The sequence below is a fragment of the Morone saxatilis genome, unplaced genomic scaffold, assembly GCF_004916995.1.
Source record: "Morone saxatilis isolate NCDOM2014 unplaced genomic scaffold, NCSU_SB_2.0 Contig14, whole genome shotgun sequence".
In the NCBI taxonomy this organism is placed as follows: domain Eukaryota; kingdom Metazoa; phylum Chordata; class Actinopteri; family Moronidae; genus Morone; species Morone saxatilis.
In genome coordinates, this window is record NW_023339696.1 from 22265960 (window position 1) to 22275574 (window position 9615).

The following is a 9615-nucleotide window of genomic DNA, read 5'->3' on the forward strand; positions in this document are numbered from 1 at the left end:
AAGACTCTATCTGACTACCTAGCACTTGACTACACCGAACTCCACCTGTTTGATCGTGTCAAATAAATGACACTTGCTCCTCTGTCAGTCATTCTTTAGAACAGATCGCACTCACAAAACACTATACTCTCACTAAATTACCAGTAACCAGATGCGAGCACAAGGTGCCAGTCTAGAAATCATATAAAGCCAGAGTTAAACTGCAAATCACCTACTAGCTCCTGCATCTTACAATCTGATTCACCTTTGCCCTTCAATCTCATTCTTCCATGAAACTCTCACTGCACATCAAGTGTTGTAGCCTGTACTGGCTCGGGAAAATAGCACCACTATTATCAACCAAAAACAGACGAGGTGACACGACCTTCACCAGACGCATTCCAATATCATCCTGGCCAACCTAATCGAACCGTTCCAGTTATTTAACTTCATAAGTTCAACATTATCGCAGGTTAGTGACACAGCTCGATTATATAACCTGTAAGACTCTGAATTTACAAGCCTTCTGATATGGCACTTCACCTCAACTCTTGAACCACAGTTCTTCATGCGCACGAGTCTACGCTTTTATGTTCGGTGATGGAAAGTTATGTCGACTCCAAGACTTGCAGAATCTATACTACAGAAATCAGAAATAACAAGATAATAATAGAAACAAAGGACTATATTATATTAGATTCATAAATACTAACCAATAAAGAGATTATATGTTATATTACATTTGGCTCAACCCGTCGTGCTATGTGAGATCTTCCGGCGTTGCTAAAAAACACGCCGCGGCGTAACGGCATCTCAGCGGAATAGAGCTCAGGTACTAGCTTCATCCCAATCTTGTTCAGTTGTCCTTTCGTCACCCTGGGCCCGCGCGTCCCCGCGCCGCCTCCTCGGTTCTCTCAGCAGCAGGAAGATGCTGCCAGCTGCTCCCTGTTGCCACCCCTGGAAGCTCAATCGACAGAGCGCAGCACACACACACACACACACACACGCACGCACCGACACCAGCACACATCATACTATGATGAGTTCCTCGCGTTGCTCCCTGAGTCCAGCATTACACGGCACAGGGTAAAAAGCACATATTTATATTGCATCATGCCCATATAAAGTTTACAAAGTTATATAGTCCTAAAAAGTTCAACATTAAAGTCGTAATGTTTATATATAATATATAATTAATATTTAAAGAAAGAAATCTTTGAATTCTTATTTTGAAAAGTGATTATTTCTGATAAAAGGTTAGTTACTTTATTTTTACCTATATGAAGATTCATAAAACATCAAACAACTCAGACAAACATGATAAAAGATAAAATATAAAAGTTCTCCAGGCTCTGATCAGGACTCAGAACAATAGAAACACTTGAATTAATACAGTGAAAAGTTATATATAAGTTAAATAAAGTTAAATATAAATATAATAAACTTTGAACATTGTGTTACTTGTTGTTGTTTTTTATTATTTTCACTGGTTAAATGTTTACTTACCTTTATTATTTTACATTAAGCTGATTCACCTCGTTTGTGAATCATTTATATTTATATTCTTGTATTCTGCAGTAAAGCTGGAAACAACCACAACTCTAGTAAAGGTATGGAAAGCCAAAAGGCCCAAAATCCGTCTCAGTTTCCGTGAACCTCGTTCTGATTTTAGTTTAGTTGTTTTTTTTGTTTGTTTTTAAACAAATAAATAATTCATAAATGTTGATATAACTACACTAAACTGTTCACAGTATTTAAACAATCATATGAATAAATAAATAATAATAATGCTAAAAACAATATATGTAAAATAAAATAACAGCAGTTGCTGTTGAACTGTGCGAGGCTGAAAACAAAATAAACTGCATCGTCAACACGCCAACTTTAATAATCCAGAATATACAGAACAACTTCCTGCTGGAACAAACACAATTAACGACATCTGTACGGTTTCACACGTTTATTGCATTTAACATTAAAACCAAACACAGAAGAACTCAAAACCTCAAAAACACACGAAGACGTTTAAACTTCTGTGGTTCGACTTTTACACCTAAAATATGTTCGTCTAAGAACAGCAGTGAGAGATCAGCAGATTACTGTTAACTCGCAGACTAGACTAAACTCAGGCTGAAATTCATTTGGATTTAATCACAGTTTAATCATTTTAACAAAAAAAAAAAAGAAAGTCACACGATCTCCTCTCCGTGCTCCAACGCTAACGCTAACGTCACACTTCCTGTCGATGCAACTCGACCCGCTCGAGGCTGAAATCTCTCCCCTCGCTTTAAAAATCCTCAACACACAATCAGACTGTAGAAACGACAGATTCCTGAAGGCACTTTGGTGTAAAGACGTTTTTTTTTGCTATTCACAAGCAGCTCCGACGACAGAAAAAGGTGAAATAAAAACAAACTGCATAGTCGAGAATCAGTGGATTCATTCTTCAGCGTCGTCCTCAGAAAGAAAACGGAGGCGACTACAGAAGCTGAGGTTGACGTCTTATTCAGGCGCTCTGAGGAAAAGACACAAAGACAAACGTCAGCTTGGAAACGTCTCTCTGAAACATCTGTTCAACAACCTGTGAGTTTGAATCATTTACTACAATCCACAAACAAAGATTCACCGATACGAGTCAGAAACCGGTTTTAACGGAGGTCAGTTGTGGCGGGAAAATGTTTAATATCTTGTGTGTGCTAGCTGCACCCACAGACTCCTCGTCGTCGTCTCACCAGGTGAGAGTTAACATCTGTCCGACAGACTTTATCCAACTTTTCTTCTTACAGAATCCAAATGGTTTCCAGACTTTAGATTAGTTTGTGCAGACCCTGGCGTTGACCTTTGACCTTTCACATGAGCGGAGACGCTGTTAGCAGCGAAGCTTCAGTCAGCAGTTCCCTCCAGGAGTCCATGTACTGATAAATAAATAACATTAAAACCGATTTCTGACTCGAAGCAGTGAATCTTTCCACCGCTGGTTCCTGACACCTTGTTGATTTAAAGAGTGAAACAGTTTGTTCCCACCAAAGTAAATTATACACAAAACAATGCTAACATGCAAATAGACGCTAATTTGCACAATTAATTGCGATATTATAGAAACTGAAAGAAGCTGCAATGTTTAGATGAAGGTAAAATGTGACAAACAGCATTATAATGAAGCACTGAGGTTCAGTCTAACTGTAACTCGTACCGTAATCAGAGTTTTTTACTATATCTTGCGTCAACCAAACTCCATTCAGAAAACAATCATTTTAAGAGTTGTTTGCTTGTTGTGTCAACAAAGTATGAGTTGAGACCTTTTGGATGTCATTATTTCATCATCATTTTGATCCGTTTATTGACTTTAAATCACAGAAACATCTGTTTGTTTTGGGCTCAAACCGCCGCAGAGAGACAGATTACACTGTGTATATTTACTCGAGGCGTTTGGTGGGAACACACCGTAAGAAAACCTAAAAACAAAAAATATACAGTAGGTCTGTATCTTAGCATTTTATTCATTTCTGTATAGAAAATTAATGAAATAGTTATAATTAAAGTTTATATTATTATTTAAGATATAAACATGATAAGGGCAGAACTGAAGAAAGTAATCTAAATAACAAATGGAGCCTTTAAAGTGAGCCAACATGCACAGCAGCAGCAACTTGACTCTGTTCATTAGTATTAGTAACTCCTGTGTTTACCCTACTATTTCATGTCAAACTGGCTGCTGTGAAAAAGGCCTGTCAGTGTGTGAGTCAGTGCAGAGCTTCAGAGTGACGGCACTCACCGTTAGCTGAGGTGTTAGCAGGTAGCATGCAGGGTTAGCAGGTGAGAGGCACAGCTGGACAAAAGCTGGAGTAAATAAATGAAGTAAAAAGAAGCGAGCGGCCGGTCCTCAGTGACACCAGAACCAGAACCAAAGCAGCACCAGGCGGAGGCAGAAACTGTCTGTGGAGGTCTGACTGATCCCGGAGAGCACAGGTGAACTCCAGGGCGGAGGTCTAATCAGCCAGAATAACTGGAAACACCAGTGGGGTCGTCTGTAGCGCCTTTAAAATTCGATTAGGAGCTCAATACAAACACTAATTATCTTCTAATCAGCTGACAGGATGTTTCCAGGTATTCTGCTGTTTGTGTGTGTGGGGGGTGGGGGGCACTGTAAGGCCTTTAAACACAGTGATTAACTCACCCAACACTCAGCTGTCCACATATTTTTGGCCACATTCTGTATCTCCAAACCTCAAATGTGAGGTTGTGTTAGTATGAAATTGAGGAATCTGGATTTTATTAAACAAAAATAGTCAAATTTAATGTTTAACGTGCAGATTTATTCACATTTTCCTCCAAAAATAATTCGGAAATCACCTTTAAAGAGCTGATAATAACACATTATATCAGATAAAGTGTCACCAACGTCACTAAAGTCAAAATTAATCAGTTAACGCAAAATGTTTCCAGGTGTAATGACTGTATTTGTCCTGCAGAGGGCGCTCAAGTGCAACAAGACGACCTCCTCCATTATTAGAAGCAGAAAACAGCAACAATTAGCAGCTAAATATAATAAATAAAAGAAGAAACTGTTTAACTGTTTACTTTAAGTTAAAATAGTTAGAATAATATTCATTTAATATTAATAAACTGCTGATTTATTCTTTATTTCCTCAGATTAAAAACTGAATTTGCTGTTCAGTTTGTTTGTTTTGAGGCTCTGAAGACTTTGTGATTTCTATTTTGGTGAATGTTAATATTAATATTATTATTTAAGTGGTTTTCCTGCAACTGGATAGAAAAGAATCAGTGTAATTATGAATGAATCTGCTGTGAAATGTGTGTAAGAGGCTGATATGAAGTCTGGCAGCTGCGTCCTAAAATCAGAGCCCCACCCGACAAATTAAACTGGTAAATATGTAAATATGTGGCGCCAGTTTCAGCAGCTGGGACCGAAACGAAAGTCAGAGAGCGGAGGAGGAAGAAATGTACGGAAGACCTTTTCTGCCAATGTGAGGGTAAAAATAAAGACTGTAAGTCATAAAGAGAAACCTTCTTAAAATATTGATTTAGTATCACAAAGTCAATATTTTGAGATATTAAGTCAGAATATTGAGAATTTTTAGAGGATGTTTTTGTTTCTAAAACTCAAAGATTAAAGTTTTTCTAAAGAAGAAAAGTTAATTATAACAACAGATTATTATTTAAAGTCGGCACATTATATTTTGTTCTTTTTAAGGTTTGAGTTTGTCTTAAAACTTAAAAACTTTAAGTGATTTAAGTCAATGAGTCTCAACATTTTTATTTTATTCTCTCAGGTACTCGATCATTTCTTAATATAATAAATACAGAATACTACAAGTAATATCAATAAATAAACACTAAACGTACTAAAGTATCAAACTCAATTGTATAAAATTCTCAATTAAGCAGCTTTTTTTAATATTAATTTTAAATGTTACTAACTTAATTTTTACAGAAAAATTCCTGATTAATAACTTTTTACTTTCACAATACAAAAACAATTACAAAATTAGCTTGATCAATGATGGTTTTTTAACTTACAAAATTAAGTTGGTTTTACTTTTCGATGTAATCAGTTTAAACATTACATTGAGTTAAATTAACTAATCTGGTTTTATAGTGAACAGTTATATATAGTTATATATAGTATGTAAATGAGTTATATGTCGTATATTGAAAGAGTTTCTAGTAGAACCTTTGTATTATATCTTTGTTTTTATCTCTGCATCTTCAGAGACGGAGAATGAGTTCTTTGTGTTTCCTCTTAAAGCCCGACGAAGGCTCCTATAGGATCTTTTGTGTTTCCTGTAAAGACGCCTCGTCCCCTCTGAGAACACATGACCCACATCGGACCCTTCCCAGTATCTCTCAGGCTGTGGCTGTTCTGGTTTTTACTGAGAGGCTCCAGGACAGACGGACAGAGGACAGGATCTGGATCTGGAGCGTCCTCAGTGAGTCCTCCAAAATACTGCTGATGTAACAGCTGGCTGTCACCGTGGAAACGGATGTGACCCATTAAAGTATCAGAGTTAAAGGATCACTGAGGAGAAGGAGGTCAGTGAAGGCATCACAGGGAGGACAGGTGGACTAATGAGTATGGATAGACTGTTTCAGCTCAATATCAGTAATTTATTACCCTTTTCAAAAGTAATATTAGTGCTTTACTCATTACTTCCTGCCAAAAGTAACTAGTTACTCTACTAGTTACATAACTTTCCACAAAATGCAGACGATTAAAATCCAGTTTAGTTTGTTTAAATCAAACTCAAAAGTAATGGAGTACTCCACGATTATAAAAATGAATCCAAGGATGTGATTGATTGTTGGATTTCAAATCAGTAGGAGGAGAAAACAAAAGTAATGTAACTAATTAAGCGTAATATTATTACTGACATTTATTGGTAATTAGTTACACTACCAGTTACTGTAGAAATTAATCTTATTACTAGTAATAAGTTACTGCCCCACAATGTTATTGATCCAGATATTAAAACAGTTTTTATTAAACTGTGTGGTATTTAAAGGACCAGTTCAACATTTTCAAACAGTACTTTTACTGTACTTGTACTGTACATACTTGTACTAGAATATTTCCATTTAAAGGACGAGTCTGTACAATTTACTGTCATCTAACGGTGTAGCTGCAGATTGCAACTCCCTCGCTTCACCCTCAACTTCCAACTGCGAAGGAGAAACTACGATGGCGGCATAACACGCAATGCGAACGCCAGAGAAGATTTGAGGAATCAGTCTATCCATACGGGTGAGGAGTCGGGGGTGATGTGGGGGGGGGCACTGAGGGTTTTATTACTGGGAGGTTATTCAATAGAAACGTCACCTTACCAGGTTCTTCCTAACACACTGTGTGTCTGCTGAGGTTGATTATAGAGAGGTAAAATCAGATGTGAACTCTATCCTGAAAAGATAAAGTCAGACAAACAATTTGAATTCAGTAAATTGATCCACAAACACTGGAGGGAGGGAGGAGGATGGAGGGCTTCATGCTCGGATGCTCCAGGAATCAGGGAAGAGACTGGAGTTGATACACAGCTGATGCTTATAATCAGAGTCTTCTGTAAAGCCTTTATATAAAATGTGTGTATGGAGCCCTCAGAGTAGATCGATATCATGTGTTATCTTATGTAAAGAACTAAAAGATCCACATATTTGGTTTTCAGTTTGGAAGTTTCTGATCAAAGTGAACAAAAGTGCAACAACACATCTGAACCAGGTGTGAACCTATCGTCACGTCACCCATCGGTTTGCAGAGATCCGTATTAAAGCCTCGAGTTCGGCGTTATGTTTCATCAGCGTTGCCCAAAATCTCACAGTTTAAAGGAACACCTCGCCATTGGACCAGAGCCGTAGTACCCGAGATCTCGGACTCGTTGGTATTTGGACTCAGACTCAGCCGTTGGTCTCGACAGAGTCCAACAATATATGTTTTGAACTGAAGTAACTGAGAACAAACCAACTGATTCGGCTTGTTCAGAAAACACGTTTAATTCAGAATCCAGGTAGAAACCGGGTCCTGACACTGAGCCAAACTCATCTCATTGGTGAAAGTATTTTTATCTTTCTGTCATTTGGACTTGAACCTCTTTGTACTCTTGGTCTTGAGTTCTCCTGGTCTTGGACTAGACAAAGTTGGTCTTGACTACAGCAACTAAACTGGGAACTTTAATTCAAAGAGGTGGATTAACTGAGTCTACCTGGGTTTACCTCCACTACACCTCTGCTCCGTCGCTCTCTCACAGTCCAACAGCTAACTAGCTAGCGAGCTCACGTATTTACTGGCGATGTCAACAGCACCAAGAACTAAAGCCCAACTCTGCACCGTACATTAATATCGTTGAGAAACTTTTATTTACATCGAACGTGTTTCCAGGGACGTCGCACACTGCGAGTGTGTTGCCCTTAAAAATCTGAACAGTTTTCAGAACTGGGACCAGTCCGGAGGTTTGATACTGAGCCTGAGCCCTCTAAAGGAGAGTGGAAGCTAACATCAGACTGACTGTTGGGCTGAGGGGAGAGTTTATAGAAACTTAGTGAGGGGAGCTGGAATGAGGAACTTGGACGAGGTTCAGCATCAAACTCTTTTCCCTCTGCCGGAGAAATATTTATTCATCTGTGACTTCATTTGGCCCCCAAGAGAGACATGAGTCAGATTGAGGAAACAAACTCAACACAGAGACACTTTCTCTCCTCTGCTTCTCCTTAAACAGAAACACAATAACGGAGCGCCGCCAAAGCCACAGAGACATTTTTAAGAGCTTCTGGAGTTAGAAAACGAGCCTCCAATCAGAGCAGCTGTAGACGTTCACTCCCCGAGCCGAAAAATAAATACCAGAAACAGAACTGTAAACTAAACAGAAGATTGTACTTTCCTCGCTCACCCTCTTTCCTTTAACTTTCCGGCTTCAGGCTTGCCGCTGCAGACCTCAGTAACACACAGAGAGCATACGTAACAGGATTACACAACACCTCTATTCACTCACAGGCCTCAGGATGAGGACGAGGGAACTGAACAGAGACAGAACCAGATCTGTAAACCTGTCCGTTTACAATAAGATCATTTATATTGATCATTAAACACCGTGTGAGTCTGTAATGTTCATTATAAACCTGTACGTGTTGCAGCAGCTCTTCATAAATATACATTTAAAGTGCTCTATAAATAAAGATTATTATTATTATTATTATTAACTAGCTATTTATCTTATCTAGACGACTTTAGTAATGTGTTAATCAGTTGCTAGGAAACATCTGTAGCGCGATCAACAATGTAAACAGGAAGTCACATATGCAACTCCACTGTGCAATATATTTATCGTATTTATCTTATTTGTATTATATACAAAAGTTTCTTTTACATAGGCAACTACACTGTGCAATATATATAGTGATAGCTTATATATTATTATTATTATATATACTTATATATACTATCTTACTAGTCTTTTTATAAAAAGTTTTTTCTCTCTTTTACATTTTCATATCTATTTTTAGACTGTACATACTGTCCTCCCCCTTTATTTCCTGCCTGTGCTGATGTGCCATTGCAACGTAATTTCCATTTTTGATGCAAATCCAAATGACAAGTAATGTATTTATTTTATTTGTATAGCGTCAATTCATAACAGAAGTTATCTGTAGGATTTTATATCTTAACTTCAAAACGCTCATTGTTGGGAGGTTCAAACAGGATAACAGAGTAAACCTGTTCACCTTAATCTCACTGTAAGAAAGAATATAAAACCAAATTTATTATCATTAACCCCCCCCTCACTGCCACTGCAGTATATACGTATAGTATATACACGGTATAACATGGTTGTTTATTAGTGTTATTGCAGTGTTGGTCAGATCTGTAGATTATCATGGAGCCAAAGGGTCCGAATTAAAAACTTTAACATAGAATATAGATTCATACTAACGGTTATTTTCAGGCAGTTCCTGAAAACATTCGGGAGCAAATTTTTCAAGTAGTAATTATTTTTGATAAACTGGACAGCAGACGGAAATCCATCTTGGAGTACATTGAAAGAACTCACCACACCTCACAAACAATTAATGCATCACTAGCTAAGTCCACTGATATATATTATATATTTCTACACTGTAGTTATTACCTAC

General features: G+C 37.7%; 1 long non-coding RNA gene across 1 annotated transcript; it reads right to left on the bottom strand.

Moving 5' to 3' along the window:
* Window positions 1-1924: 1924 nt before the first annotated feature.
* On the bottom strand, window positions 1925-8765 carry LOC118323637. Its single transcript, XR_004796501.1, has 2 exons — window positions 6823-8765; window positions 1925-2494 (listed from the first exon to the last, which is right to left on the bottom strand). It is a non-coding gene; the product is annotated as an uncharacterized LOC118323637 (long non-coding RNA).
* Between the last annotated feature and the right edge of the window lie 850 nt (window positions 8766-9615).